The sequence below is a fragment of the Dermacentor andersoni genome, chromosome 5, assembly GCF_023375885.2.
Source record: "Dermacentor andersoni chromosome 5, qqDerAnde1_hic_scaffold, whole genome shotgun sequence".
NCBI classification, from domain to species: Eukaryota; Metazoa; Arthropoda; class Arachnida; order Ixodida; family Ixodidae; genus Dermacentor; species Dermacentor andersoni.
In genome coordinates this window covers 202,498,364-202,507,519 of record NC_092818.1, presented here as the reverse complement: position 1 = coordinate 202,507,519, position 9,156 = coordinate 202,498,364, and the positions used below count along the sequence as shown (strand labels likewise).

General features: G+C 47.1%; 1 non-coding gene across 1 annotated transcript; it reads left to right on the top strand.

Annotated features, from left to right (window-relative positions):
• Positions 1–6,267: 6,267 nt before the first annotated feature.
• Positions 6,268–6,340, top strand: TRNAS-CGA (transfer RNA serine (anticodon CGA)). Its single transcript has one exon. It is a non-coding gene; the product is annotated as a tRNA-Ser (tRNA).
• The last annotated feature ends 2,816 nt before the right edge of the window (positions 6,341–9,156 follow it).

Here is a 9,156-nt window from a genome sequence, read left to right as displayed (position 1 = left end):
GGTGTACGTGTTTCCGCTGATTTGTGGAATGTTGTATGTGGAGCAAACCGGAAGGTGTATTAACAGTCGTTTAATGCAGCACTCCACCTCATTAAATGATGGCAGCGGAAAACACCTGCCAGTTCATTGTAAGTCATGTGTGAAGAAGTGCAAGCCGATTTTTGACAGAACGAGCAAAGGACCAAAGGGCAAGTGAAATCTTGGAAGTTTCCTTGATAGCAAGACATGAACCAGACAGGTGCGTCAGCGAACCATCAGTGTACCTTTTCAAGAAAGGCTTGATTTTTTTATGTCGATAGGGGCCTGGGGATGGATTGTTAAGAGACAGCATAAAGAAATAGCACAAAGTAAGGCACTGAAGCGTAAATGTGGTGGAACCCAACCGTACAGCCATCCTTTTAGCATTGCCGAGTTCAAAGATTCTTTGAACGGCTCTTTCATGCCCAAGACAATTACCGAGTGGAACCACCTTCCCTCGTCAATCACCTGCATAGAAGGCATAATGATTTTCAAGGCTGCCATTAGTGACTACATACTACACACTAGTTGAGTAACAATATATTCACTAATACTTTGTTTGGCGTTTGTTGTTTTCCATTCGCTTTATTTTAGTGTACTTGTCGCGCGCTAACTCTAACATTTTTTTTTGAATTTTTTGTTTTCGTGTTAATGCTTTGTTGTTACTGATGTGTTTCTTTATGTACATGCTACCCATCCCCTCTATAACGTCCAATGGGCCTTGAGGGTATAGCAAATAAATAAAAAAAAAAATAACGGCTGTGAGAAATCAGCACCAGGAGCTGATAAAGTCATGTATACAGGGTATTTCAGCGAACAATTCTCAAAAATCTTTAAAAGTTGTCTGTAGCAGATATCACAATTCCAGTTCATGAGCTGGTCTACTCGAAGCGGCGGACAATACTTGCAAAAAAATTGAGGTGCAAAATCGACTGATTAATAAAAATTCACTAATTAAGTTTCAACTAATTGCATTATGGTCCATATTGCAATTACAAATTCTTGCAGTGGTGTTCGCAAGGCGGATTCACTTGGAACGAACTTTCAAGAGGACATCAGTTTCGAGGTATAAATTCCCGAACTTCGCGGTGAAATGCATTGGCGTTCTCTAATATGCTAACAAAATGTCGTTTCATGCACTGAAGCACACAAGTAACTGGAATTTCTGGAAGTTCGGGAATTTATATCTCGAAAGTGGTGTCGTCCTGAGAATGCATTTCTATTGGATCCGTCTTGCGTAGTCCACTGCTAGAATTTGTAAATTGCAATATGGGTCATTAGATAATCAGTTAAAAAGTGAATGAGTGAATTCTTGTTAATTAGTCTATTCTGCATTTCAAGTTTTTATGCCGTCTCCCAACTCCCTTCCATCGCAGGAACCCGGCCATCCCACAGCCTCCGCGGACCAAGAAGCGCTCCAAACGCCACACAGGTGCCCTGACTGCGACATGGCTACGCGGCCATCCGCAGCCCATCTGTTTAGGGAGTGCCAGCGACACGCTCAACAGCGGGACCACCACCTGAGGGCGGTGCGAGTGTCGTCCTACGAGGAGTGGATTAGACCGGCAACTGGCTCGATGAATTCTGACAGGGCCATTCTGGACTCGCTCTTGGCTTTCGCCAAGGACGCGCAGCTTCTAGGACGGCTCTGAATACGCCTCCCCCCTCCTCTTCCTGTTCCCCATTATAGGCCTTCGCGCCATCCTTTAATAAATACATTTTGTCATCATCATGCAAGTGGTGTCCGCCGCTTTGAATAGACCGGCTCATAAACTAAAATTTTTTTATCTGCCACTGGCAACCTTTAAAAATTTTTGAAAGTGTTCGTTGAAACACCCTGTATAGTGCTAACTAAAACATCTTCACCCTGACACTCTTATGGAACTTTCTCTCTTTTCAACGTTATCTGGTCAACAGGATATATTCCATTGGCATGAAAAGAGGCGATTGTAGTCCCTGTCTTGAAACAAGGTAAAAATCCGTCCTCAGTGGCAAGCTACCAGCCCATAGCACTCACAACTTGCTTATGCAAACTGTTAGAGAAATGACGAATCACAGGCTTTTACACTTTCTTGAATCTAACAAGCTGCCCGATCCATACAGTGCGGTTTTAGGGATTGCCGATCGACGACACACCACCTCATTTACATTGCAGCATATATATTCGCGCCGCTTTCATACACAAACAACAGTCCTTTCTTTCTGTGTTCTTAGATATGAAAAAGGCTTAGAATACCACGTGGCGATATGGCATATTGCGCGACCTATCAGAAATGGGCATCTGCGGGAAAATGCGGAAACAGCAGGTTGCCATTATCCCTCAAGAGAAAAGTGTATAACATCTGTGTCTTACCAGTACTCACCTACGGGGCAGAAACCTGGAGGCTTACGAAAAAGGTTCTACTTAAATTGAGAACGACGCAACGAGCTATGCAAAGAAGAATGGTGGGTGTAACGTTAAGGGATAAGTAGAGAGCAGAGAGGGTGAGGCCACAAACGCGAGTTAATATCATCATCATCATCATCATAATCATCATCATCATCCTATTCATGTCCACTGCAGGACGAAGGCCTCTCCCTGCGATCTCCAATTATCCCTGTCCTGTGCCAACCGATTCCAACTAGCACCCGCATATCTCTTAATTTCGTCGCACCATCTAGTCTTCTGCCGTCCTCTACTATGCTTCCTTTCTCTTGGTGCCCATTCCGTCACCCTAATGGTACAACAGTTATCTAGTCTACGCATTACATGACCTGCCCAGGGCCATTTTTTTCTCTTAATGTCTATTAGAATATCGTCTATACCCGTTTGCTCTCTGATCCAAACCGCTCTCTTTCTATCTCTTAAAGTTATGCCTAGCATTCTTCGTTCCATCACTCCGCGTGGTCCTTAACTTGTTCTCAAGCTTCTTTGTCAGTCTCCAAGTCTCTCCCATATGTCAGCACCGGTAAAATGCACTGATTGTATACATTCCTTTTCAATGGCAACGGTAAGCTCCCAGTCACGAGCTCACGATGTCTGCCGTACGCGATCCAACCCATTTTTATTCTGTGAATTTCCTTCTCATGGTCAGGCTTCCCTGTGATCAGTTGACCTAGGTAAACGTACTCCTCCACAGACTCTAGAGGCTGAGTTGCGATCTTGAACTCTTGTTCCCTTGCCAGGTTATTTATCGTTATCTTTGTCTTGTGCATATTAATCTTCAGCCCCACTCTTACACTCTCCCTGTTAAGGTCCTCAATCATTTGTTGCAACTCTTCTGCATTGTTGCTGAATATAACAATGTCATCGGCAAACCGAAGGCTATTGAGGCATTCGCCGTCGATCTTTACTCCTAAGCCTTCCCAGTTTAATAGCTTGAATACTTCTAAACACGCAGTGAATAGCATTGGAGAGATTGTGTCTCCTTGCCTGACCCCTTTCTTTATAGGTATCTTCCTACTTTTCTTGTGTAGAATTAAGGTGGCTGTGGAACCTCTGTAGATATTTTCCACGGTATTTACGTAAGCGGTCTGTACTCCTTGATTACGTAATGCCTTTATGACTGCTGGTATCTCTACTGAATCAAATGGTTTTTCGTAATCTATGAAAGCAAAATAGAGAGGTTTATTTTACTCTGCGAATTTCTCGATAACCTGGTTAATGACATGGATGTGATCCATTGTAGAGTAACCTTTCCTGAAGCCAGCCTGCTCCCTTGGTTGGCTGAAGTCCACTGTTGTCCTTATTTTATTGGAGATTATTTTGGTAAATATTTTATATAATACTGGGAGTAAGCTAATGGCCTATAATTTTTTAGTTCTTTCACGTCGGCCTTTTTTGAGGATTAGTATAGTGTTCGCATTCTTCCAGTATCCTTGGACCCTTGCATTTGATAGACACTTCGTGTAGAGAGCCGCCAGTTTTCCTAGCATTAGGTATCCTTCATCTTTGATTAAATCGACCGTTATTCCATCCTCTCCTGCCGCTTGCCCCCGTTTCATGCCTTGCAAGGCCTTTCTGACATCATCTCTATTTAAAGGAGGAGTTTCTGTATACTTTTCATTATTGTTTGGAATAGAGTGCTCCTGAGTTGTTTGGGTACTGTTGAGTTAATGACATCTTAGTTGAAATCAAGAAAAGGAAATGGGCGTGGGCAGGGCATTTGATGAGGAGGGAAGATAACCGATGGTCATTAAGGGTTACGGACTGGATTCCAAGAGAAGGAAAGCATAGCAGGGTGTTGCAGAAAGTAGGGTGGACGGATGAGATTAAGAAGTTTGCAGGGACAACATGGCCACAATTAGCACAAGATAGCGGTAGTTGGAGAAGTAAGGGAGAGGCCTTTGCCCTGCAGTGGGCGTAGCCAGGCTGCTGCTGCTGCTGCTGCTGCTGCTGCTGATGATGATGATTAACGTAATCGAAATTTATTCATCAAACCGCACATTCCGTGTTAGAATCGGTAATGTCCTATCGAGGCAATTTGTACAGGAAACGGGTATCGCAAAGTGGCGTGCTTAGCTGCTCACTTTTTATCATAAACATGAATTCCTTGCGTTCATCAATACCGCTTAGTAAATTTTATTCCGTACACATCGATGACGTTCAAATCGGATTTAAGTCATGTAACCTCGCAATCTGTGAGCGACAAGTACAGCTTGGTCTGAAGAAGGTGCCTAAATGGGCCGATGAAAATAGCTTTAAGCTCAATGTCAACAAAAGCACCTGTGTTCTTTTCACACAAAGGAGAGGGCCAGTGCTTAAAGTAAGGGGGGCTGGGGAGGGGGACGGCCCCCCTTCCATTCTTTAAGGAAGGGCACAGCCCACCCTCCGTAGGTCAAATGTAGCAATGCGGCACGCTTTCGACAAGTGGTAGAGGCGATGTTATTACCAGTAGTGCTTTGTGTAGAACAATTCTAACTTTCCAATTTTTTGAATAATGTTTTAACCATGATTAATCAGTTGATGTGGTATGAGGAAAAACAGGAAAGCAGGTGTCGTTATAATGCTGCATCCCAGGTAGCACACAAAGTCTTGAAAACGTCGTATTAAGGGATTCAACGTTTGAAACGGATTTTTGACCAAAATCGACGCATCAAAGACGTCCCAAAAAAGACAGCTTAAGAACGAGGGGTGAATACGTTTTGAAAACGTTGAAAGCCAAACAACTTAAAAACGAGGGGTGAATACATATTGAAAACGACTTCACATAACTCGCTCTATCTGTTTAGTTATCAAGCGTACCGGGTACGTTTTCGACAGCGCCGTTTTTGGCGGGAGAATTCCTCGCTTGTCAAACAGCACCCGTCGTGTCAATTGCTCCTCTATTCGACCTACATCAGAATGAGTGCGGCAAGAAAAAGAAATTGTTTTGTGGTGTTAACCTCACGTCAGAAGAGACGAAAGATTGCAAATGAACGTGGCATCCCAAGGGGAACGAGAAGAGAGGGGGTTAACCGAGGGTCCCGATTTTTATTAGTCATATCATGAGAAGCCAACAAACACTGACACCAAGGACAACATAGGGGAAATTACTTGTGTTTAATAAATGAAATAAAGAAACCATAAATTAATGGAAATTAAAGTGGATGAAAAAACAACTTGCCGCAGGTGGGAACCGAACCCACAACCTTCGCATTTCGCGTGCGATGCTCTACCAATTGAGCTACCGCGGCGCTGTTTCCCCATCCACTTTCTTGGGTATTTATGTGTCCTAGTAGAACCCTGGGAGTGTTAGCCAGCGCCATCACTCACATACCTTGGCGGCTGACGTGGAACGTCTTTCTTGCCGCAGGCGTCACGAGAACGTGATCTTTTTGGGTGAAGGCAACTGGTCAATAAACCCACACATGCTACCTGAAGGCATCAATGTTGCCGGATTCGAGACCCTCGTTATGTAATAAACGAGAAGAGAGGGGGTTAACCGAGGGTCCCGATTTTTATTAGTCATATCATGAGAAGCCAACAAACACTGACACCAAGGACAACATAGGGGAAATTACTTGTGTTTAATAAATGAAATAAAGAAACCATAAATTAATGGAAATTAAAGTGGATGAAAAAACAACTTGCCGCAGGTGGGAACCGAACCCACAACCTTCGCATTTCGCGTGCGATGCTCTACCAATTGAGCTACCGCGGCGCTGTTTCCTGCGGCAAGAAAGACGTTCCACGTCAGCCGCCAAGGTATGTGAGTGATGGCGCTGGCTAACACTCCCAGGGTTCTACTAGGACACATAAATACCCAAGAAAGTGGATGGGGAAACAGCGCCGCGGTAGCTCAATTGGTAGAGCATCGCACGCGAAATGCGAAGGTTGTGGGTTCGGTTCCCACCTGCGGCAAGTTGTTTTTTCATCCACTTTAATTTCCATTAATTTATGGTTTCTTTATTTCATTTATTAAACACAAGTAATTTCCCCTATGTTGTCCTTGGTGTCAGTGTTTGTTGGCTTCTCATGATATCCCAAGGGGAAGTGTTTTGCGCCAGGAGGAAGTGGAGCGGAATGGTAGCCGGCCGAGCCTTCAGCAGGAAGAAAGATTCTGTATGACTACCCGGTTCCTTCCAGTGTGTTTGGCATATCAAAGGTGTCATCACTAAATGTGACAACGAGCTCCCGTAAAATGAGCAGCGTCGCATGCAAATGCTTCAAAATTCCCGCTGGACAAGGCAGCTTTGCCGTGTTTCCTCTTATTCACAATGCAGTGATGTGAATACCTTACCGCTGAACGGCTCAATGTTTTTTTACTGCTGAGGCACGAGTGCTGTACAGTTTTCGTGCCTATAAAGGTAACATTTTGTGCCCAGTCGTCTGAATGAATAATGAAAACTGCGGTTTTAATATAAACAGTCCTAGCACGCGGATATATATATGTATATATATAATGTGTGTGTTTAACTCCATATGAAATTTTAGGTGATATCTTATGCATATGCAATAAAGTAAGCGTACATTATTCATCAAACAACGCGCTTCCCCGTCAGACCCATGAACAGCTTGGAGCTTGGCTCCAGAGCGCTAAATCATGAAAGTCACATGCAGCATAAATAAAAGTATCGAGTTGATAAGCGAACATCACTTTTGGTGCCGACGGAGGGTCACATCGGTACAGTCGTTTCTGGTAACGGTGCTTCGTTGGAAGTGTGGCAACGAATTCTACTGTGAGCACAATGTACATGAAAAAATTTGGAGAAACCATCGTCGATGATTGTTAATGCAAGCGATTAGTCCCAACGAGCGAGCGAACAAAAGAACGCTACAGAAAGCGAGCTAGAGAGCAAAATATAGTTAGCGTGAGAGCGAACGAACGAACGCGCGAGCGTTTTCCTAGCAGATCAACAGTCCGACGACCGACCACCGACGACTGAACTACGAAAACATCCGACGGAGAGGGGACAGAAAGCTATTCGCTTTAATATTTCTGAAACTCGTCGTTATAGGCTCGCCACGCTTGGGCGCAGAGGGTGGTGTGATCGCACCTATATAGAAGCGGCGATTGTTTTTAGAGCGCAGCTCTTTGGCGTCCGTTCCTGGGTTTCGCGTCGTCGTCGGCGTTGTCGTCGGCCTCGTAACCAGCTCCGCCCCCCTTTCATCCCCCCAGCGCTAGCAGCGACCGACTGATACCGCTGGATGCCGCTGACGCCGCTAGAGAGTCAAGATAACGTGACTGCATAGAACACCGTCGCCGCCATGCAGAAAGAGGAGGAAAGGGTCCCCCCCCCCCCTGTTCTTGTGTGGCGGATAGGGTGCTCATCAGTTGCCGACGCGCCGGTTATTTCACGTAGGCCCCGGCACGTCGACGAATACGTGACCACCTTCCCACGGCTAGACCTGGTTCTTAGCGCTGCGGAAGCGAGGGTATCATATTGTTTGTGTCGGCATCGGCGGCGTTGTCCCTGAAACCAACTCCGCAGCTGGGGTTGACTCACTATCGGCGTCAGCGGCATCAGTCAGTCGCTGCTATCTCTTCCCTTCTCCCTTTATCGTGTTGTCCGCTTGCTGCGCGCGCTTCTGCCCCCATCGTTTGCCGCTGGGTGTACACGCCGCCCCCCTCCCCCCTCTCCCTGCGAGTCTCCGGTTGTCAAAGCGCCGGCTCGAACTTAATTCCTTTCTTCGCTCCTCCTCCAATGCAACCCCTGTGCGGTGGCAATCAGAGAGCCAGATCGGTGGCGGCGGATCTGTATATGTGCACCGCCCGAGCCGAAATTGCCGCTGCCGTTCGCCCTGTGCGGTGGCAATCAGAGAGCCAGATCGGTGGCGGCGGATCTGTATATGTGCACCGCCCGAGCCGAAATTGCCGCTGCCGTTCGCCACTGCGAAATTATCTGCCAGTTCTTTCTGAGCCATGAGCGAGACGACCGATGGAAGTCCTCCGTCTGCTGCTGCTGCTGCTGCTGCTGCTAAACGAGCTGCCAGAGCAGAGGCCCAGCGCCGTCGCCGTCAGAATCCAGAGGTGCGTGCCGCCGAAGCAGAAGCTTACCGTCGCCGCCGTCGAGATGATCCAGGAGCACGCGTCGCCGAAGCAGAGGCTAAGCGCCGCCGCCGAGAAGACCCTGCCGTTCGCGCCGCCGAAGCGGAGGCTCATCGCCGCCGTCGAGAGCAACCAGCAGTAAGCGAGGCTGAAGCAGAAGCTCATCGCCGCCGCCGAGAAGACCCTGCAGTTCGCGCCGCCGAAGCGGAGGCTCATCGCCGCCGTCGAGAGCAACCAGCAGTAAGCGAGGCTGAAGCAGAAGCTCATCGCCGCCGCCGAGAAGACCCTGCCGTTCGCACCGCCGAAGCGGAGGCTCATCGCCGCCGTCGAGAGCAACCAGCAGTAAGCGAGGCTGAAGCAGAAGCTCATCGCCGTCGCAGAGAAGACTCTACCGTTTGCGCGGCCGAGGCCGAGGCCAAACGCAAACAAAGGCTCGCAAACAGTCAGGGTGCAACAAATGCTTTCCGGCGACAGTTTACAGACAATCCGTTTGGAAGTTTGTGTTCAGTGTGTGATCGGCTCTGGTTCCAAAATGACGTGAAACCGCTTCCGGATACGTGCCGTGAGAATCTCCGGTGTGCGTTTCCCAACTCGGACTTGTGTCAATTCAGACTGTGTTCTTCATGCATGCAATCTGTGCGGAAAGGTGACATTCCTCATTTTAGAGCGCAGCTCTTTGGCGTCCGTT